Source organism: Felis catus, chromosome D1 (assembly GCF_018350175.1).
Source record: "Felis catus isolate Fca126 chromosome D1, F.catus_Fca126_mat1.0, whole genome shotgun sequence".
Taxonomy (NCBI): Eukaryota; Metazoa; Chordata; class Mammalia; order Carnivora; family Felidae; genus Felis; species Felis catus.
This window is the reverse complement of record NC_058377.1, coordinates 71,929,696-71,952,706: the sequence shown is the minus strand read 5'-3', so window position 1 is coordinate 71,952,706 and position 23,011 is coordinate 71,929,696. Positions and strand designations below refer to the sequence as shown.

Below are 23,011 nucleotides of genomic sequence, written 5' to 3'. Positions count from 1 at the left end.
CACAAATTCTGCAGGTTGGTCACTGGAAGTAAGAGGATTCAATTCTACTTTTGCCTCCTGGACCCTTACTTTGTGGCCCTTGGAGACCACAGCAGGCTCAATAATGGCCTGCAATGATATCAAGTCCCAATTTCTGGAACCTATAAATGCTACCTGATAAGGAAAAAGAATATTTACAGATGTAATTAAGTTAAGGGTCTTAGCCAGCTGGGCCCTAAGTGCCATCACATGTGCTCTTATAAGAGAAAGGTAGAGAGGCAGAGACTGGAAGATGGGGACACAAGCCAAGGACTGCTGGAGGCCACGAGAAGTTTGGAGAGGCAAGAAATAATGTACCCTAGAGTTTCTGTAGGAAGCACAACTCTGCCAACACGTTGATTTGGGCCCATTGATATTGACTTCTGGCCTCTAGATCTGTGAGAGAATTAAAATCTGTTATTTTAAGTCATCAACTTTATTGGCAATTTGTTACAGCAGCCACAGGAAATAAATATAGGGACATGGTGCTATACGATGTTCTGGTTTATTCTTTTTTTAATGTTTATTTATTTATTTTGAGGGAAAGAGAGAGAAAGAGAGCACGTGCATGAGCAGGGGAGGGGTGGAAAGAGGAGAGTGAGAATCCTGAGCAGGTTCCACCCTTAGCATGGAGCCAGAGGTGAGGCTCGATCCCACGATCATGAGATCATGACCTGAGCCAAAATCAAGAGTTGGAAGCTTAACCAACTGAACCACCCAGGCGCCCCTGGTTTATTCTTATACCACATACTGGAAACAAATAGCTTAACCTCTCAGGGTTTCTCCCCAAAGTGGTACCTAGCTCGGTTTTGATGTACCATTCTATTGTTCCGATAGACATGCATTCTCTGATTCATCAACAATACTTGTCAGGAAATAGATCTTTATAGTAGTTTTGACGATAGCACTTCTGAGCTCAGCAGATCGCAAGTTATGAGAGTCAGTGTGAGTTTACATGAGAGCCTCTTCCCCTAGGTGCAGAAGGCCCTCACTAGGCTACCAGCAGACAAAGGGCAAATGAGACATTAAGTCAGAATCGATCTCCTACTTCCTTCCCTTTCTCTGCAGAATGCTCAGATCAAGCAGATTTCTGATTTTTAGCTATAAAAACATGCCTGATAGTAGCAGCTTTAGTTATAGAAGTTTATACTTTGCATATGTTCTATTTTCTACCCAGGTGTCTTGCTGAATTTAGGAAGCATAAACATCTGAACCTCAGCAGGACCTTTTGTTTTCCCCTCTTCTTTCCTTCTTTTTCCCCCTTCAATGTGGAAGGATCATTATAGCTTAAATCTTCCTCTGCAAAGCAAAATAAGTCCATTTATTCTCCTAGCCGACAAGAGCCTGGGTCTGCCTTCCTTTCTGTAGCTCTGAGTGCATGTTCTCCTTGGCAAGGAGAGAAAGAAAGGCTATTGAGTACTTTTTTCCCCGTCTGTTTGATAAAAAAGCATGTTTGTTTTTGTTCATAGATTTAAAGCCCAAAATGGGCCAGTACTGTAAATAAAACATGCGCTCTCATTTGAAAAATTTATTACAAGGAATTTTGTTTATGATTTCATCTTCTCCAGTAATAATTAATTGGAGGTCTTCTGTGGTCCCCACAGACCAACAATCATTCAGACTGTATGAAAGGATCATCCAACACAGCCTCTCTCCTGTCTCTCATCCATAGCCAGAGGAGCAGTGTCTGGGTGTGCTACAACGTTAGCCTGCTTTGGAGAAGTTCAGTTTATGATGTGACTGGCCTGTTCCAGTGTTCGGGGCCTATTTACAAGTCTGTCTGTGACACTGAAGTCAGAGCACCTTTTCGAGGATGCCTCAGATAAGGAAACTCTTCCTTTACACTATCCCCGTAGTTTAGAACCACACCCATTTTACTTCTCGAGTGCTCAGAATGAAATTACTCAACTGTTTGGTTTAACAAAGGAAACACACATGTATACCCCTATCCACACAATCATATAAATGATAATACCTGAAAATTGGTGAGTATATTCTATGTACTGGACACTCTGCTAAGAGCTTTTTACATGAATGATCTCAGTTTCATAAAACAACTGTTTCAGTCAGGACAGGCTAGGTTATGACATGGTAACAAACAACCCCAAGATTTCCGTGGTTTACGATGACAAAGCTTATTTCTCTCTCTTGCTACATGTCCATTTATGTTTGTGGGAACCCTGTTCCACGTCACCCTCACTCTGGGTCCCAGCAGCTAAGCAGCCCATGTCTGGAACATTGGCAGAGGACAGAAAAGTTCCAGAAGATCTTACATCAGCAATTAAGTGACACTTATCACTTCTGCTCACGACTTGTTGGCTAGGACTAATCTCATGACCCTTCCCACTAGGGAGTGAGGAGGTACAATCTGACTCTATGTCCCACAAGTCGCGATGTGGCAACTGGAAATGTTTACTGAAAATGGTAACCACACAACAACTTTGTAAGGTAGGTACTCAAAGTTTTTTTTTTTTTTCCATTTTATAGATTTGCTGATTACAGATTAGGAAACTGAGGAATAGGGAGGATTTGTAACTTATTCTAGCTCTTGCATCTAATAACTGGGGGAGCCAAGATTCAGATTCAGGCAATTTGAAAGCATACTTCCCCCACCCCAACACATGCACTCATACGTGAGCATGCACATGCTTAAATACACACACACACACACACACACACACACACACACACACATCCCTAGGTGCTAGTAGTTAAGTGATCCAGGAGCTGTTAGGTCACTGTATCCTGAAAATGCATCCAGGAGTGGAAATACAGTGGTGAGTGTGAGCCAAAGTCCTTAGAAAGAATCGAAGGTCAAAGCAGGGAAACTATGCTTAGTCACTATGTCCAAGAGACAGGATCAAGGCCAAGAAGGAAAAATAAAGAAACTAAAAGCCAAGGGTCAAGAACAGGACACACTGAAATGGGAATATGGTTGGCAGCAGACAGGGGATGGTCTAGTGCTAGATGTTAACCACACAGAGGCCTTTGTATTTCTGTAGCGTGGGTGGGCTTGGCTGGGTTCAGGTCTAGGGAGGAAGCAGAGCATGACGAATACTGCCTCAAGGCTGATCCTCTCATCTAATTCCTACTCTCACTGGGGGAGTGTGTCCTCTCCAAATTGGGTGGGAAAGAACTCAAATATGGTGGATAGAATCTTCTTTGGAAGCCAGACTTGGCCATGTTACTGCTTTAGGAGTTTGTCTTAGGGATTAGCCTTTTACCTGGGACTGGTCTGATCCCTTGTCATAGGGATTTATGGCAGAGACTCGGCTCTTCCATGATTCCCTTTCTCTCTGACTTTACATCCTTGCCTGCTTGCATCTCATTCTTGTTGCCAGCCAAGGGTTTTTTGATATGTGTTTGGCAAGGTCCTTCCTGAAAAGGATGATTGAGAGTTTAATGAAGGGACTATTGACAAAGGACCAGACAAGGTTAAGGCAACTAACAAGGATGACGAGGTGCCCTGAGTCTAGCAACTGTGGGAGGTGTTACCTAGTAGAGGGAGCAGTTTATCAGACCCAGGGAGAGCTATGGCTGTAAGAGAGACCTCCTGATAGGGGTCAGATCTTAAGTAGAAAAACATGGTAAGAAGGGAGCTGGGGAAGTAAGTGCCCCAATTTCTCCCTTCTTCTACATTCTGATCTACTGATGAACCTGAATTCAACCAAAAACCAAAGGGCAAGGGAATCTAGGTAATGCGTCTGTCAACCTCATATTCCCAGGGTACAGAGGGTAAGAAGGACAGAGAGAGCAAAAAATATCGAGCACATATGCTGGATATGGTTTCTGGTCTTGATGCTTCTGATGAGTCTCATCCCCTCATCTCCACGACCACCATCACCCACTGTGGTCACTCCAAGTGACAGCAGCTGTGTGTGGTCCTTTGGCTGCTACTCTTGGGTCTGCTGTTTGTTGATCCATTAAGTCAGCCATTTGAAAAAAATTTTTTGAACAAGCTGTTATGAGCCACGTCCTGTTTAAGATTCTCAGAATCCAGTAGTGAGCAGAACCGAGTGCCTGCCCTCATGGAACTTACATTCTAGCAAGGAAAGCTGATGATAAAGAAACTTACACAAGGCTATGTTACAGATACACTAGCTGTGAAAATGAGGCAGGGCAAGAGAGAAAGAGTGATGTGAACCACTCTTTTAGGTAGGGTTATCAGGAAAGTACCCTCAGAAGAAACTGTCATCACACGCCATATGCATAGAAATGCAATGGAGTGTGGTTCGTACACCATCTTTATCGTTTAGGAAATTTCAGTGCCTTTAGGAACAATGCATTACATTAAAAAATTGAAAGGACAAAGCTAACTAACAATTCAAATGGGCTATTTCACAAAGTAAGAGAACGAGGCACTCTTTGAGAGCTTAGAGCTCATAGGAAGAAGTCCCTGCCCCAGAGAAATCAAGGGAGGCTTTGTGAAGGAGGCAATGCATTCAAATTCCATTACGGATAGAGACATTGACTAGGCAGAAAGGAGCAGGGAGGACATTGTGGGTGGGGGAAGGAAAGCCAGTGTGAGCAAAGTTGCAGAGGTGACAATGAGTTATTGACAATGGGGGAGGATGGATGCAAGCTAATGAGTTTTGCAGGCTGCAGGCAAGGTTTCTACATATGCTTTGAATTACCCTGCAGCCAACTGGCATCAAAATGTGTTAGGGTAGTAGCTGGCGTAGTGGCAGAGTCAGGGCTAGGTTGAAATTTTCTCTCTGCCCATAATGAGCTGTGTAACTCTATGCAAGTTTCTGAGCTTCCTTGAACGTCAGTTTGCTCATCACTAAAGTGGAGAGGAAGTCCTAATTGGGATGTCCATTGCTATGCTTGGATGTGAAATATTTTGCACGGTGGCACATAGTAGGCACTAAAGGACTATTCTTCTTCTTGGCCTAAGAAATGAACAATAAAATGTTCTACTTCTCTGGACAAAAAAGAGCAATTAAGGTTGAGATAGGAAGCCAGCTTTTATGGTCGTGGAAAGCGCAGGCTCTGGAGTCAGATTGACTGGATTCTAAACTGGGCTTCTCCATTTTCCAACGAGTGAACTGGGGTAAAATGGTAAGTAACCTCTTTGGACCTCATTTTTTACTCTGTAAAATAGGATGCTTACAGTGACTATCATGCCTTGTTGTGAGGAGTCCATAGAATGCTAAAGAGCTTAGTGTGGTCCCTGGCACAGGGCAAGTACAGCTATCATGTGTTTATTGTGATAACTGTCATTATTGACTCAGAACAATCCCTGCAGTGCTGGATGAGAGCTTCCACCGAGGCTGGGAGATGGTGGATGTGGTGGGGATGGCAGATGTACCGCTCTCATTGGTGAGATGTGGAAGGATCCATTTCAATGCAGGAGAGAAGAGAGTGTGTGTGCAAGAGCGGGGAAAGCCTGTGTCCCAGCCAGTGCACCAGCAGCCCCACTCCTGCCTTAGCTCTTACCAAGCCCATGAATTACAGAGTCGGATACACTCTGGGAAACCACTTATTCACACGATTTTACCACCCTATTTAGAGAGGGACAGCTGAAGTCCAAAGATGGGTAAAGACAGATGATCTCTGATTCCATCCACTGCTTTCTCTTTGCTGGCACTGCAAGTGCCTGACAAAGTCAGGATCAAAACCAGACCCACAGAGACTCGGGGCTGTTATTTTTTCCATCAGCATCTTCCTTTGCTCCTTCAAAAACACCATGCCCTTTCAGAAGCATCCTTCCTGAAAGCAGCCACCTTAAATGTTATACTGCCTTCCCTCGCTCTCCATTCCAGTGGAGGGGACTTGACATACCAGGAGGGGTGGGGAGGAAATGGATCAAGGAGAAAGGAGGGACTGGAGTGTCCCCCAGTGGGAACCCCACTCCAAGGTCAGGCTCCAGAAAGGACCTTGTATACTGTCACTTTGCCAACTCATTCATTCATTCTAGGGTACTAGGAGATCTTTTCTGGTGTATTCTCATGGATTTTTAACATAGACGATAATGTCAGCTGTGAATAAAGACAGCTTTATCTTTTTCTTTTCCAAAGTCTATGCCTCTTATTTACTTTTATTGCCTTATTTCACTGGCTAGGACTTCCAACGTGTTGGACAAAGGGTTATGAGAGCAGACATCCTTCCTTTGTTCCTGATCTTAGGGGGAAAATATTCAGTCTTTCACCATTAAGCATGATGGTAACTGCAGGGTTTTTTTGTTTTTGTTTTGTTTTGTTTTGTTTTGTTTCTGTAAATTCCTTTTATTAGGTTGAGAGAGTTTCCATCTATTTTCAGTTTGCTGAGAGATTGTTTCTTTTTTTTTTTTCCCCCCGCTGGAGTTATTTTTTAAATCATGATTGAAAATTTTTGTCAGATTGATAAAACCATATAATCTTTCTTCTTCAGAATATTAATAAGGTGCTTATGTTGATTGATTTTTGAATATCAAACTGGTCCTACACTACCAGGATGAGCTCCATTGATCATGGCTTTACTATTTGAGATTTAATTTGCTAATTATATGTTGAAGATCTGTGTGTCTATGTTCATGAGGGCTATTGGTTTCAAATTTCTCTTCTTGTAATGTCTTTGTCTGGTTTTGGTGCCAGGGTAATGTGGGCCTCATAAATGAATTGAAAGTCTCCCCTTCTGTTCTACTTTCTGGAAGACAGCATGTAGAATGGGTGCTATTTCTTCTTTAAATATTTGCTGGATTTGCCAATAAAATCATGTGTAACTGAAGATTTCTTTTTCCAACTCAAGCTTTCTAATAGTTATAATAAAACTATTTATATGATGGATTTCATTTGTGGTGAGTTTATGGTTTTCAAAGAATTGGCCCATTTCACCTAATGTGTCAAATTTATATGTGTAGGGTTGTTTTACAAATACTAGCCTTGCCATGTCTGTGGGGTTTGTCATGATATCCTCCCATTCACTGCTATCAGAAATTTGTAGGGTTTTTTTTTTTATCTTCCTGCCTTTGTTAGTATTGCTAGAGGTGTATTAACTTTATCAATACTTTCAAAGAGCAAGGTTTTTGTTTCACTGAAATTCTCTCTTTTTTTCTGGTTTCAAATTTATTTATTTCTGCTCTTTATTTTTTGTTCTTCTGCTTGTTTGGGGTTTATTTTGCTCTTTTTCTGGCTGCTTCATGTGGAAGTTTAGCTTATTGATTTGAGATATTTCTTCCTTGCTTCTATAAGCATCTAGAGCTATAAATATTCCTCTAAGCAATGCCTTAGCTGCATCTCACAAATTTTCATTTGTTGTATTTTTTATTTTTCAGTCAGCTCAAAATATTTTCTCATTTTTCTTGAGAATTCCAATTTGATCCATAGGTGATTTAGAAGTATGTGGTTTAATTTCCAAGTATTTAGAGACTTTCTTGTTATCTTTTCCGTACTGATTTCAAGTTTAATTCCATTTTAATAGAAAGGCACACTTTATACGATTCAATGCTTTCAAACTTGTGAAGGTTTGCTGTATGACCCAAGATATGGTCTATCTTGGTAACGGATCGTTGTAGATTTTGAAAATGTGGCCTCTGCTGTTGGGTGGAGTGTTCTCTAAATGCCCGTTAGATCCGGGCACCCAGTGGTGCTATTTATTTAGTTCTTATACACCCCTGCTGGTTTCCTCTCTACATGTCCTGTCAATTACTGAAAGAGAAGTTTTGAAATTTCTAGCTGTAATTGTGGCTTTGCCTATATTTTCAGTTTGGACCATTTTTGTTTCATATGTCTTGAGGCTCTGTTGGTAGATGTACCCACATTTAAAATCATTAAATCTTCCTGGTGAATTGACTCTTATCATAATATCCTTCTATATTGCCTATCATTTCCTTTGCACTGAAATCAACTTTATCTGATATTTTACAGCTACTGCAGCTTTTCTTTTTGATGAGTATTTGCATGGTATATCTTTTCCCATCATTTCACTTCTAATCTTCCCATACGGCTGTATATAAAGTGAGTTCTTTGTAGACAGTTTTAGTGAGTCTTTTTTTTTTTTTCAACTTTTATTTATTTTTGGGACAGAGAGAGAGAGAGAGAGAGCGCATGAACGGGGGAGGGGCAGAGAGAGAGGGAGACACAGAATCTGAAGCAGGCTCCAGGCTCTGAGCCATCTGCCCAGAGCCCGACGCGGGGCTCGAACTCACGGACCGCGAGATCGTGACCTGGCTGAAGTCGGACGCTTAACCGACTGCGCCACCCAGGCGCCCCTAGTGAGTATTTTATAAAAACAAAAAATCCATTCTGAGAATCTCTGACTTTTAATTGGTGTGTTAGGACCATTGGCCTTTAAGTGTATTTATTGATAATGTGTGGATTTAGGTCTCCCATGTTATTATTTGTTTTCTCTTTGTTCCCTGTGATTTATTGCCTTTGTTTCTCCTTTTCTTTTTTTGGATTGTTTGAAAATTTTTTAAAAATTATTCCAAATTAGTTTAATTGTTGTGGTTTTGACTATATATTTTTTGTATATTTCTATTTAGTGGTTGTTAAGATATTAAAATATACATACTTGTATCCTCACAGTCTATTTGGAATCAATGTTTTCCACTACAAGTGTACCGTAGAAACCTTATCTCCACATAGGTTCCTTTCTCTGTGTATTTTATAGTTTTCTACATGTTATGTCTACATGTATTGGAAACGCCATCAAACAGTGTTATGATCTTTGCTTTCAGCCATCATATATTTAAATAATTCAAGAGAAGATCAATAGTTTATCGTATTTAACTACATATTTACTATTACCATTGCTCTTCCCTTATTTGTGATATTCTAAATGTCTCTGTAGTATCACTTCCCTTTGCTTAAAGATTTTCTATGTCAATTATTTTAAGGCAAGTCTACTGGCAACAAATTTCTTTATTTCACCTTTGTTCCTAAAGGATATTTGCATTTCTTTTTTTTTTTTTAATTTTTAAAATGTTATTTATTTATTTATTTATTTATTTATTTATTTATTTATTTTTGAGAGAGAGAACACAAGCAGGGTAGGGGCAGAGAGAGAGGTAAACACAGAATCTGAAGCAGACTCCAGGCTCTGAGCTGTCAGCACAGAGCCTGACCCGGGTCTTGAACTCACCAACCACGAGATCATGACTTTAGCTGAAGTCGGACACCCAACCAACTGAGGATATTTGTATTTCTAAGTTGACAGCTCCTTTCTTTCAACAATTTAGAAATGTTGTTCTACTTCCTTCTCCAATGACCCAAATGTTGACACTTTTGTTATTATATGTTATTATATTGGATCATATGGTAGTTCTATTTTTAATGTTTCGAGGAACCTCCATTCTTTTTTTTTTTTTTTTACATTTTATTTATTTTTTTTTATATGAAATTTATTGACAAATTGGTTTCCATACAACACCCAGTGCTCATCCCAAAAGAGGAACCTCCATTCTGTTTTCCGTAGCAACTGCACCAACTTACATTCTCACTAACAGTGCACAAGCGTTCCTTTTTTTCTACATCTTTGCCAACACTTGATATCTGTTGTATTTCTTATTTTAGCCATTATGACAGGTATAAGATTCTATCTCATTGTGGTTTTGATTTGCATTTCCCTGATGATGAGTGATGGTGAGCATCTCATTTACTCTTGAGAACCCATTTAACCTCGTGGAGGAGGGCTGGCATATCGGCAGGTAGAATTTAAGTCCTAGGTTAGCCTGAACTGGATTTTTGATTGTTGTTCCCCTTTTCTGTTGGTATTGTTAGAAAAACAAGGGGTCTCAGTCTTTCTATTGCCCCTTCTCATCTCAGTCGCAATCATAACCAGAGCCTGGAGGCTTCTAATGTTTTTCAGGGACCAGATTTGTCATCAGATCCAAGAGGCAAACACTGCTTCGCAGACGTACAGTGGGAACTGTACTGTGCACTTGCACATGAGATGGCCCTCTACCTGTTTTGGCAACCACAAGACGGACCCTTTATATACAACCCTGGGGAGTCCTCCCTTCAGGACATCTTTCCATTGAAATACAGAGATGATGACTTCAGCCACTGTGGTGAAGTCTCAATGGAGGCCATTCAGGTAACAGAACTAAAAAATGTATGAATGACTCAGAGGTTTTCTAAGGTGAAGAACAGCAGGAGGGATAGAAGAGGGAGAAGAAAGAGATGCATGTGTGGTCCCTGTCTTGACTAATAAGTTGGGAGTGACGTAGAGAAGTAACTCGATGCGGGCTGAATTTTGTTCCTCTAGTTCCTGAGTCCTGATAACTGAACTATAGACTTAAAGAGTGTTAAAACAGGAGGGTTACTGCCCCAGAGATGGTCTGGGGAGAACCTGCCAATCAGACCAGTGTCTGCCTTCCACCACAGGACAGGAGAAAGGCCACACAGCACCCAGTTTATACCCCTCTGAAGAACACCTGGATGGCTATGCCCACACTCAGGACTGGAGGGGACTGTCTGACCCCTCATCAGACTAGCTGAAGGCCAAGATGGGAATCAGCACAAGTGGGACACCTGGCCTCAAATCCCAGCTTGGCCCCCACTTACTCATCTCTAAATGAGTACTAATATGGGGGCACCTGGGTGGCTCCGTCGGTTAAGCATCCAACTCTTGCTTTTGGCTCAGGTCATGATCTCACATTTCATGAGTTCGAGCCCCATGTCAGCCCTTTGTGCTGGCAGTAGGGAGCCTGCTTGGGATTCTCTCTCTCCCTCTCTTTCTGCCTCTTCCCTGCTTGCTTTCCCTCTCTCTCAAAATAAATAAACAAACACTGAAAAAATTTAAAAAAAAAAAGAAGGGTAAGAAACAACCTTATTCTATTACTAATCACACATGGTACTCCTCCTTGTCAAGCCTGTCATAACCTCCGAATATTCAACACAGTTGCCAGAGAAGAAATGTGTCATCCTTGATCCAAACCAATATTCCAGCAAGAGAGAGGCAAAACTGGGACTAGAATCTAAATCTTCTGCTCTCCCGTCCACTGCTATTTCACTGGTAGCACCTCGTCTTTCTGCTCCAAAACTCAGAAATAGAAATGGTAACCCTACATGTTAGCAGGACTTTATATCTCCTAAAGGAATTGAGAAATTTCCAACTGTTTTTCTCAAAGACCTGTAGGGAAGACAAGAACCCCTAACCCAAATGGTAAAAGAAAAAAACTGTGCTAGTTTTTGGTCTCAGGAGGGCTTTCTGGAGCATCGAAGAGGATATACACCCTGCTGAGAGATGAATCTCACATGCTGTAGTAACCCTTATGTGACTTTCACAGCCAGGACATTAGCCTGACTTAATTTTTTGTTTAATTTTTAAAATATTTTTGAGAGAGAAAGAAAAAGAGAGAGGGAGAGAGAGAGAACCAGCAGGGGAGGGGCAGAGAGAGAGGGAGACACAGAATCTGAAGCAGGCTCCAGGCTCCACACTGTCAGCACAGAGCCCAATGTGGGACTCGCACTCCCGAACTCCTGAACCGTGCGATCGTGACCTGAGCCGAAGTCAGATGCCAAACGACTGAGCCACCCCAGTGCCCCAGCCTGAGTTAAGTTTTAATATGTCAGTGAATGCTTCGAAATATAAGGCTGGTGAGTGCCCACGAGCGTGTGCAGCCCTGTGTGCATGTTGTGCTCATGACTCCTGACAGCGTGCTATGCTCAGGGACCACGTCAACATGCATGTTTTACATGCTGACCCATGTGCATGCTTCCAGGAGTGTCTGAGGGCGCATGGGTTGGTGTGTAATGCATGTATGTGTGTGGACGTATGTGGAGGTGACCTATCGTGTTTGTCTCAAAAGCCGCAGGTGTTGCGAGTAGTGCTATGGCAGGTGCCACCTCTTTGCTTCTTGGCTGACTCCCCAGCCCTCATTAACACCCACGATTGCTCCACAGCCTTCCCATCGCTAAGCTGTCCCAGCATCTGGATGCCTGCCAGTTAGAAGCAGGGACTCCTGACATTATCCAGGGGATGCACCATTCTGTCCCATCAACCCTGGCTTCACCCCAGGACCGAGGATACTCCCGAGAGCCAGCAAGGAGGAATTCACAAAGTTCAGTTACTCCCACCTGAAATGTCTCTCCTGCCAGGCCCATTATTGGTGCCCCTGCCAGCCCCAGGCTCCTGTGCCTGCTACCTCAGCCCTCCACTGAGCCCGTACTAAGGCCAGGCTGGGCCACGGACTTCAGCTCAGACTGTGCCAGACATGGGCCCTCTGGCAGACAGAGATGTGACCCCGCTGAGAGGCATTCTTCACTTTGGGGAGCAGCAAAGAAGGAATTTCATCGTCCAGGAGGAACTTTCCTCCTACTATAATTCCCAGGGCCTAACACATAGTTAGTTCTCAATATATGTTGAGTAAATGACTGACTGGCTTACTGACTGAGTGTGGATAATGCATGCTGAGGTAAAAGACTAGGTGCTGTTTGGGGACAGAGTTGTGTACTCTTTGGTTTGCATGTTCTACTTGAGGCTGGTATAGTTGGAGTTAAAATTATGAATGGGCTGTCCCGTTGAGGTTAGCATTTAATGAGCACCTACTGTGTGTCAAGCACTAGGCCAGACCCTCAGGAAGAATGTCACAATGTTCTGGAGTGACAGCTGTATTTGTTTGCTAGGGCTGCCATAGCAAAGTACCTCAGACTGGGTGGCCTACACAACCTGTCAGCAGGTTCCCTTCTGAGGGCCACGAGGGAACAATCTCTGCTGGGCCTCGTTCCTTGGTTGGTAGATGGCCATCTTCTTGTTGTGCCTTCCCATCATCTTCTCTCTGTATGTGTCTGGGTCTAAATTTCCTCTCGTTGGGAAGTCACCAGTCATACTGGATAAGGACTCATCCTAAGGACCTCATTTTAATTTAATTACTTCCTTAAAGACCCTGTCTCCAAATCCAGTTACATTTTGAAATGCTGGAGATTAAGACCTCATGATATAAATTTTGGAGGGTACACAGTTTAGCCCACAATACACATAGATGCAGGTCGTCGAAGTGTCACGTTGTCCATGAAGATTGCTTTGGCTTTCTTCAAGAGAATTTGATACTCCCACAATAACCGCTGTGCGAATTTTGTCATGGTCGTTATGTGTTTAAGCCGCTATCTTCCTTCTAGTCTGAGGACTCGTGAGCTGGGCTTCAAGAGTTCATACTCTGTGTCTAGTATCTGGCATAACACGTGGTGCCAAGGAGTGCAGTAAATCCTTGTTATATGGAAGGACGGATGGAACTGATGAAAATGGAACGGAAGGAAATCACTAGAAAACGCTTGTGGCGGATCCCATGGTCCTGGTAATAAGTCTAAGGGAGCAGAGAGGTGTTGGACAGGCCTCTCAGAGGGGAAGCCCTGCTCCAGGCTCCGTCCACTGGCAGTTAATCTTGCTTTGCAAAGAGGGCAACAGGAAGAAAGTGTGCCCAAACCAGGAATCTCTCCACCAGGGGAGATTGCATCGTTCCTGGCTTTTCGAGCCGATAGGGCCCATGACTCCTGAGGTCACACTGGAAGAACAAAGAGACTCTGCACCAGGTCTTGTCCTGTTTCAGTCCTAGCCCATATCCCACTTACCCACCCCTGCCCTGGTTGCCACATTCCTTTCCTGGAATCAGTAGGAGGGCAGCCAGGCAGGAGTTTTCAAATAAAAAACCCAGAATGGAGGTTGAAAATAGTGAGGGATGCTCTTCCTCCGAGGACTGAAGCCCTGAATGTACTAGGGTCTTCATCGGGTGGTGGCCCCTGTTTCCATACTGCTGGTCTAGAACACTTCACTGGTACAGCCAGGCTGCCTCCTGCCCCCACCACCCAGCCCCCTGTGTTTCTGGGGTCGCTGTCTTCACCTGTCCCCTCCTCCAAGAAGGCCTGAGTCTAGGGCAGGAAAAGTCATCTTCCCGCCTTTGCCCCCCATCCTGGACCTATTTCCCTCGACTCTCCCCAGCCTTACTACCAGAAGCATAGCCCTCTTTGTGCCTGTTGCCCTACCTCTGTCTGGGATTCCCAGAAAGACCAGGCTTGGTACACAGTGCCCTTCCATGTCCCCTGCCCTACCCTTCTGAAGCCTCACCTTCATCCCTCCCTCCTTCTCCTGGGCGGTGGGCACGCTCCTCTCTGTGCTACCTGGCCCAGAATGGAATTGGAGCTGCCTCTTTCTGGATGCGAGGTCTCATTTGATTGCTTACGGCCTGCAAAGGTCCCGTTCCTGCTCTTCCTGTTCTGGCTTCCCCTTGACCGGGGACTCTCCGGGCCTGCTGGAGCCTGGGCTCAGGAGAATGAGAGGACTGGCCCTAGTGGAGTGTGACTTCAGATGGCCCTTAAGTGTAGGCAGCAGGCGCACCCTGGTGCCTCTCTCAGCCCTGCTGGGGGGGCCTCACTCTAGTAAACAGAACCGTGGCCCAGACAAAAGCCATTAGACATCACGACGACATCCGTGCCATGCCATGTTCCTGGCACCAAGGGCCCGGCTAAATACCTTTGCAAAGCTCTCATTGTGTTGCATCCTGCCCGCCCTCCCGGCCTTCCCCGCACTATCAAATCTTCCTGCGGCCCTTTGTTGTCAAACCAAATATAGCGCTACATTGTCTGGCCTTCCACCCATTCTGGCTGGATAAAGGGGCTCGGTCCCCAGACTGGGGGCGCGCGGCTCCGGCAGCCTCCTCAATGCTATCTCACCGCCCCAGCCCACGCCGGGGGCCCGCAGCCGCCCCGCCCGCCCGCTCCGCTCCGGGGCCGGCCGCCGCGCCGCTGATACGCTGGGTATTCTTCTCCGGAGGTTCCCACGAGCATGTCACTAACCGTTTCCTGGGCCTTATCACCGGGAGGAAAAAAAGGAGCGCCTTTGAAGAGTGGAAACAAAACATCAGGCCCCATTGTTGTGTGACTTCCCCAGGCACAATCTAGGCTCTCCATCGCTCCGCACGCAGAGACTACAAACGCGGCCTAACACAGATACTCCAATCGGCAATTTGACCAGGACAGTTATTGTTCTGTATCTGCCATCTCTGCTCTGCGTTGTTTGTGGCTTTTAAATCAGCCTTTTCATTCCTCTCTCTTGGCTCGGAGCAAGTCAAAAGCCGCTGCCGGTGGTCGGCACTGTTAGAAGCAAGGGCCCAATCTGCACCCTCACGGGCGCCTTGCCGGTGGCCGCCCTCCTCGGCCTTGCCCTCCTGGCTTCTCTCTGCCCTCACTCTCATTCCTCTCCTCTGCCTCCGCCTCCTTCCTTTCCCTCCCATTTTCTTTCCCCCCTTCCTCTTTCTTCCAGCCCACACCCGCCTCTGCCTCTCCCATTCACAAGTCAGCTCAGCCCTGTACCTAAGTGATGAGCGGGAAGCCCGTGCTTCTGGTGGGCTTCTTGGGAATGAATGAAGGGGAGTTGGGACTTGATTAGGATCGATTGCTCGGGTAGAGCCTGCATGATTCTGGAGTACTAAATCTTAGGGAGCTCCCAAGACGAGTCCATCCCCTTGCTCTTACATGGGAAGAAGCACCAGAGGCTCTGAGACTAGAATGACCTGCCCGATACCACACGGTGAGTTGGTGACCGCCAGGACCGGAAGCCAGGTCTACCCAGCTTCTGGACCCTGGGCGGCAAATGCCGTGTCCTTCCTGGCTGCGACTCAAGATTCCCTCTGAGAAGCCCAGGGACATGTCCCTGTGTTAGGTGGCTGACTGAGATGTGGGCAGGCCTAAAACTCATCTTCCATTTTAGAGAAAACCAGGAAACATTTCCTAGCCTAGCACAAGGCGGCTAAGCACAGACCATGCGTACTGAAAACCCTAGCCAGAATATTGGCTTTGCTGTTTATTAGCTGTGTGACCGTGGGCAGGTCACTACACGTCTCTGTCTGATTCCTCATTTTAAATGGGCGCAAAAGCAGAACCTACCTCCTAGGTTTTTTGTGGAGATTTATAGAGAGTCCCAGATGCATAAGAAACGTTGTGTAAATATTAGCTATTTATGATTACTGAGAAGAAGCCCGTACTAACCTCCACTTTTACATCAATCACTGGCTCATTTTGCTATCTTGTAAATGTGGACCTCTCAGAGCTTGTCTTACAGTAGGGTGCTTGCACATGTACACTTTAGTTGGTCCCTCCCTCCACCCCGCCCCGCCTTCCAGTCAGTAAACACCTTTCCCCACCCAGCAGCAGGTACTGAGAACATACTAGGTTGCCAGACACCGTGGGTAGCTTGCCCCATGGAGCTTCTGAGGAAAACGAAGGGATTAAGAACATAAACACACAAATATCCAACTACAAACTATAAAGTGAAGGAGGAGTATACGGTGTGATGAAAAGTTGTACTGGTGGACCAAATCTAGATTGGGAGTTTAGGGAAAGCATCTCCGAGACAGAGACCTTCTGGTTGAGTTTTAAAAGAATGATGGAAGGTGGCCGGGCCAGGAGCAAGTGAACACTCCTGGCAGAAGCATGATGGGGCCCCTCTGAGGACCTGACCAGAGCCTGAAAGTCCGGCATGCCTGGCACAGACAGCTGGACGGAAGGGCATGGAGTCAGCAGAGGGTACACAGGTCACTCAAGGTCGCGTGTGAATTTGGAATTTTACCCCCTAAGGCATTACAAAACCTCCAGTAGGTTCTAGTAGTTCATTTGGCTGCTGGATAGAGAATGGATAGAGCAGGGCAATTAAGTGCAGAGCAAAGAGGCTATTTATCTATTCCAGGTGGGAGAAGAGAGGAGCTTGGACCAGCATGGTGGATGTGGAAATGCAGACAGGAACTCGCGGGGTATTTGGAATAGAATCTGTAGAACTCGGTGACGGTTGAACTACAGGGTAAGAAGGGAGAACAATGACTGAAAGAAACGTCTGACCCGAGCATCCAGGCTTCGTACTGAGAAGGGGAGCCTGGAGGAAGCTCCGGACATCAAGAGCTCTAGTTGTGTCTGGGATGCCCAGCAGACAGCAGGGTACTTGGATCTGGAGTTTAGAGTAGCAGTCCAAGCTAGAGATGCACATGTGGGCATTCACAGCCCTGTATTGTGGTGAATGCATGCATGAATGAGTAAAGTGTTACTAAGATTGGAACTCAGATTTGTCTAACTGAACAGTTAATATTTTATATGCTATTCAGTCACCCTCCAATGAACTAAATTCAGTAAAAGGGTGATTCTTCCAGTATCCAGAGACTAAGTCCAAGGCAAAAGGTGGTACCTCCCAGATCAAGACAACAGCCTGGATTCTCAGAAGTCTTGAGAACAGGCAGAACCCAAGAGTCTCCAGAGTCAGGGACTCTGGCATAAGATCTGGAGGTACATAGGAAGAAGAAGAATCCTGGGGAGTGTAGGATCCCATAACATCCCCACACTGCACTAGACCAAAACTCTCCAGAGTAGACTTTCATAAGTATGTACAGTACTCAGTATATTAGTAAGGCTGGGCTAAACTAGATGGCAAGAACAAACAATGCCTCCATCTCAATGACATAACTCCACCAAGTGCCATAGGGGTCAGGCACCGTTGGAGACAGTTTTCCAAGAGCACTTCCTGGATCAGGACTATCTGCCCCGTCCCAACAGTGACATCCTGATGGTCTTGAAAGTGTGGAGAATTCACAGCTGCCCCTGACAACTTTGAACTGGAAGCCACACAAATGTCTGCCACTCCCAGCCTAAGGACCTGGCGTGTGGCCCCAGCCCAGCTGCAGAGGAGACCCGGTGATGGAGAGGAGCCTGTGGGAGCTTCATGAAGAGTGACTGTCCCTGCCTCGTGAGCAGGTGCACATGGTCTTTCCTTCTTCCAACGGGAGAAGTGATGAGACAGGATTGGAAGATCCAAGTGGGAGACGATTGGAGAGGGTCAAGGCTGGGGATGATGGCATTCAATCAACCTTTGACTGAGAGCTAGGATCAGAAATCTGTGACTGGAACCATATCTGTTTCTAGTCACAGGGATTCCATTTTCTCCCATTCTCTACATGTGCTACTCATTGGAAAATGCTGCTACTTCTGTGACCTGGAGGAGAGGTTAAAGTGATTTACTCTGTCACAGCATGAGGCCTGTGCCCTCTCGTGCCTGCTACCACCCAGGATCCATGTGGAGGAGAGAGCAGGGAGGGTGGGACAAGACCGCCCTGACTGAGCCGAATCCTGAGAGGCCACATTCAGGGAACTCCCCACAGGCCCAAACCTTCCTAAGCCAGGATCATGGTCTCTGCCAGTGAGTTTCTGTATCCTTCCAGCATAGTGATCTTATCGAGGCAGATTAAAAATGAGAATGGGCCCATAAAACATGCATTATGGTCTCTCAAAGCCTCATAAAGCCAGATGAATGCCTTGCTCCAAAGGTCCTTACGCGGAGTTTACACCTCTCTCCCTCTCCAAAATGGAATTGTCAACAATAGATTATTGAAGTTGAAAAAAAATTAGTTAACTTGTAAAGTTCAACCCACTTTGAATCATTTGGCCTCATGGATTCCCTGGAGTAAAGTGGATCGTGCCAGAAGATACCTGTTTTTCCTGGGCCCTAAATAGCTCCTCCACATTTTCCATGAGGCTTGGAGCAAAGGCACAGAAAGAAATCTTAGGGACAGCTCTTCCTTTCTGGGCGGTTCCATCTCCTCATCCCACTTTCCCACTGGTACCTAAGTCTGCAGCCCCAAAACAAAGTGTTTCAATTCAGGCAGATACCAGGCTTCTTATGAGTCTATTCCCAGGATTTCAGATCCTCTCCTGAGAATCAGCCTTGACAGGAAGAAGAGAGAGCTGCTAGACATTGGGCAGATTTTCTGTTCCTCTATCTCTGACCACCCCCGGCCAAGGGTAAGTTACCCACACATTGCAGCCTTGCCTTTCTGTTCTCAGGCAGGAAGGATTGAAGGTGCTGGAGTGGAGCAACGAACCCGGCTCGTGGCATGCTCTGACTCTGGTCAAGCTGCCACCTCGTGCAAGTGACTCTGTTCCCAGATCCCCTACACCCAAGTCCTTGTCTTGCTACTGTGTCCTCTGAGAGTGGAGATTATCGAGGGGATGGGAATCCTGACTGGGCTGAATCCAAGCCAGCCACGGGGACTTCCTTCCCTCAACTCCTTTCTCCTGGGTCCCAACCTGACCCACCCCTCAGCCTCCAGAGCTCTGAGGCTCCACTGTGGTGGGAATAGTGAGAGGATGAAGCCATGGTCTGGGAGGGGTTTGGGTCCAGGTTTATGGCTTTCCTTTGGACTGGGTGTGATAGTTCAGCCAACATAGATAGATATCAGCCCAAATTTTCCCAACTGGCTAGACTAAAGAAGGCATGTTCTTTTGAATGAAGTATTTGGGCCTTCTTTACTACATCTCTGATGGCCTGACTCTAGAGATGGGCTGGCATCTTTTCTCACTAGAGCCTCTGTTCTCTCCTGGACCTAAAGCTCAGACCACATCTGTGCAGAAGATCCTTCATACCCAGCCGTACGACCTCAACCACAATCTCCAGATTGGTCCTCAGTCCTGTAACACTTCATGCTGACCATTGATTCAACCCCAATTACTCTGTATTATAATTGTTTCTTTGCATATCTGCACCCTGACTAAACTATGGGAATGTGGCAGGCAAGGACCAACCAGCTTTGACTTACTGTTGTATCTCCAGAGCCTTACACAATGCCTGGCACATAGTACATGTTCAATAAATGTTTGCAGAATGAGTAGACATATTTAATTGTGTCTTCTTAGTCCGATTCTAAGCAGGCAAGAACTTTTGCAGTGTGTTGAGACTGTTTGCCCGTAAACTGTGTAGGGAAGCTCACTGATTCCGTGACCTCCTGGGATGGGCTCTAAAACACAAGTGAGACAGAATAAATGTCTGGCTGTTCTGTTTTGACTGGTGACAAGAGTTGCAAGCTGATTAATACATTTAAAGTGGTGATCAATTTGTCTTATTCACATCCTCTTATCTTGATTGTAATGAGTAGATCTTTTAACATAATGAAAACTGCATATTTCACTCAAATTCACAGTTTTGCATTCCAGAGGAGATGAAATGCTGTTTTTATTTCACGTTAAAATGAGGTGTAAGCTCTTGTTTTGGGAGGCCAGGGAAGGTGACAGGCAGCGTCTCTCCTTGAATGCCAGAGGTGTGGCATCTCCTAAGACCTTGAGTTTGACTATAAAGATTGTTTCCCAAACTGTGGGATGGGACTGCACCTCTTTGGTCACCTTGTCCATCTTTTCCCCATCAAATGAGTGACCTATAAATCAGCTCTGACTGGAGGCGATCTAGTTTTGGCTTGAATGCTCTCTAGTAATGGAAAACTCGCCACTGTCCATTATATTTTTCAAAGCCTCCAAGCATAAGATTAATTCTTATATTGGTCCAAAATAGACCTCCCTATCATTTTAGAAAAATGATATTTTTTCTATTTCTGTGGTTTTTCCTTTTTCCCTTGATCCCTCTCTCCTTCCCTCCTTTTCTTCCTTTCCTAGCTTCTTATCAGTTCTCCCTAAAAATGTCTAATATCATAATAACCTCTTAAAATTACACAAAGGCTTGGAGCTTTCACTGTGCTCTTCAAACAGCCTTGCAGAATTGGATGAGTGAGTAGTTTCCTTTTGATTCTTTGCCAGTGCTGTTTCTCCTGGAATGGCCTATCCTCCAAGACAAGGGTGGCCTCTCTGACCCACACCCCTTTCTGCCTCTTTCACTGCCTTATCTCCAGCACCCAAAAAGTGCCCGGTACACATTGGGTTCTAGTCAACAGTTCTTGAATGAATGAATGCATGCGTGAGTGACTAAATGGTGCCTGGAAGGTGTGACCTTCTGTGTGATCCTGTGCCCCTGTCCATGCTCGGTTGTATGCCAGGCACCTCTCCACTAAGCAGTGAGGACCACACAGGTGCCAAGTGGAAATGGGGACAAAAAGGGACATTCACATGCTCTTCTGTGGCTGCACTCATGTTGGGGATGCTCAGGAGCTGTGAGAAGGCTGGGCTTTTGCTGTGGAGACCAATCAAGGGACAAGAACATTAGGTGCACAGACAAGAGCAGAGGTGAGAAGCAGAGAGTGAGTTGAGAGCTTACCCAGCCTGGCTTCCAGCGGTGCCTGTGGCTCAACCATATCCTCATGCAGGGCTTCAGGAGATGACCCATGTCCTTATCCAAATCCCTCTTTATTGCTGAAGTCAACTCAAAATAATTTCCTTTACTTGCAACCAAGCATATCCATCTAAATAAAGGTAGACATAAAGATGTCTGTTTCTTGGTCTCGAAAGGGAGGCTGGGGAGGGTAGGAAATTCTCCCGAGGCCATGCGAAAAGGAATGACGGAGTCGGGACTGAGTGTTCACTCAGTGTCCCCTGATTGAGCTGTTCTGTGCAGTCACTGAAGCTCGTCCCTGTCCCCTGCTGGAGCTCATCCCCAGCACTGCCTCTCGCTTTTAACAAAGGAAAGAGTCACTCCTGGAGCAGCCAGATGTAACTGAGCAGTGGGAACCCAAACCAAGAGGAATTCACTCTCCATAAATTATGCTTTAATAGATGTCAATTATTAATTCCTAAATAAATATTTGTTAATATTCAAAAGAGTTTGCCTACTAAGAAAAACTCAGGCTACACAGAATAATTAGTGCTTCTCACTGTGCAATGGTTGTGGCCCATAATGATTTTTTTTTTCCCTTTCTTCATCTTTATTTTTCCTGAAGTGTGAATGCCTGGCTGTATCAGGTTTCCTGGAGAGGGTTCGGCTGGCTTGGGAGAACGCAAAGGGCTGATGCTTCCAGGGAAGCTTGCATACAGGCCAGTGGATCTTTCTCTGTAGAACAGGATTCTGTGAAAAACTGGACTTGCCCCATGTCTAAGGAGAGGAATTGGAGATCCAGCCAGACTGGGAAAATTTAACAATGAGTTTGCCAATAGCCTCATAACATATGACCAGTATTGAGCACCACGCTACAGCTGGGTTAGCAGGCAAGGGTGGGGGTGGATAAGGAACAGAATAGATGAGTCTCCAGGGTTCAAGGTGTGTGCAGACTAGTAGGGCAGAGCTTCATGGTAGATTCTTAGCACAAGGGAGAGGGATAGCAGTCCACAAGAATGGGGTCAAAAAAAAAAAAAAAAAAACGCCAGGGGAGCTTGGAGAAGCCAGAAATGTATCCTATTGAGGGCAAGGGAAGGAGTCGATTTATGAAGGAAGGAGAACTTAAGACAGTCCACCCAAAATGGATAGGCTTTTGATGGGCAAAGACTGGCTTAGCATTTGAGTTTGAAAGGGCATTCAGGCATTTTCTCTCCTATTTAAGATACATTTACTGTATTTGGAGCAACTGATAGGTGCCAAGTCCTGGTCTAAGTACTAGAAATATAAAGAAACATTAAATTACATCTGTGACACATATAATGACAACTCATGATATCAGATGTAATATAAAAATAGTTGCAATACAGGGAATTATGAATCCAAGAGAATGACTACCTATACTAAGGGGGAGAGAGAAGGCTTCAAGAGGTGGGAACTCTTGATCTAGATCCCCAAGGATACATTCACTCAATTCTTCATTTACAGAAAATATTTACTAAATGCCTACACATGTCAGGCACTCACTGCATGTTAAGATAGTGCAGTGAATGAAACAAACTAAGCCTTTTTATATCCTAAGAGTTCAACAAATTAAAGAAGAAGGGCATTCCTACCAGATGCTCAAGGAAGGGGATTGTCAGGAGGTGAGACTGGAAAAGTCAAAGCCACATTTGGAAGGACCTTGCAAGCTAGGCTAAACACAGAACTGTCTCTGGAGGCGATCAATGCAAAACCAAGGAAGGTTGTTAAAGCAGAATTTGAAGTAAGACGGTGACCTTGAAGGCTCTGTGGAAGCAGACTGGAGGAAGATGAAGCTGGAGGCAAAGAGGCTCCTAAGGAGGTAATTGCAATAGCCCAAGATACCCCTGACGAGGGGTTGAAGCCGGCACGGGTGGTAGGGATGGAGAAAGGATGCTTTTGAATTGGAAGAGTGGTTTTGTGTATATGTAAGTGCATGTGCCCAATCTCTTTGAGAATCTAATCAAGGCTTCTTGCCCCAGAAAAATTCTCATACTCACCTACATGTATTATTTTGCAAACAACTTCAAGGGGCATGAATTCCAGA

General features: G+C 45.2%; 1 long non-coding RNA gene across 5 annotated transcripts in view; it reads left to right on the top strand.

Annotated features, from left to right (window-relative positions):
* The window catches only part of LOC111556630, a 259,841-nt gene that overhangs the window by 232,798 nt on the left and 4,032 nt on the right, over positions 1 to 23,011 (top strand). For 2 of the 5 annotated variants that reach the window (XR_006586420.1, XR_006586418.1), the window contains 3 exons: positions 2,369 to 2,466; positions 9,808 to 10,035; positions 16,621 to 22,786. This is a non-coding gene — a long non-coding RNA (uncharacterized LOC111556630). The other 3 variants (XR_006586417.1, XR_006586419.1, XR_006586421.1) reach the window with 3 other exon arrangements.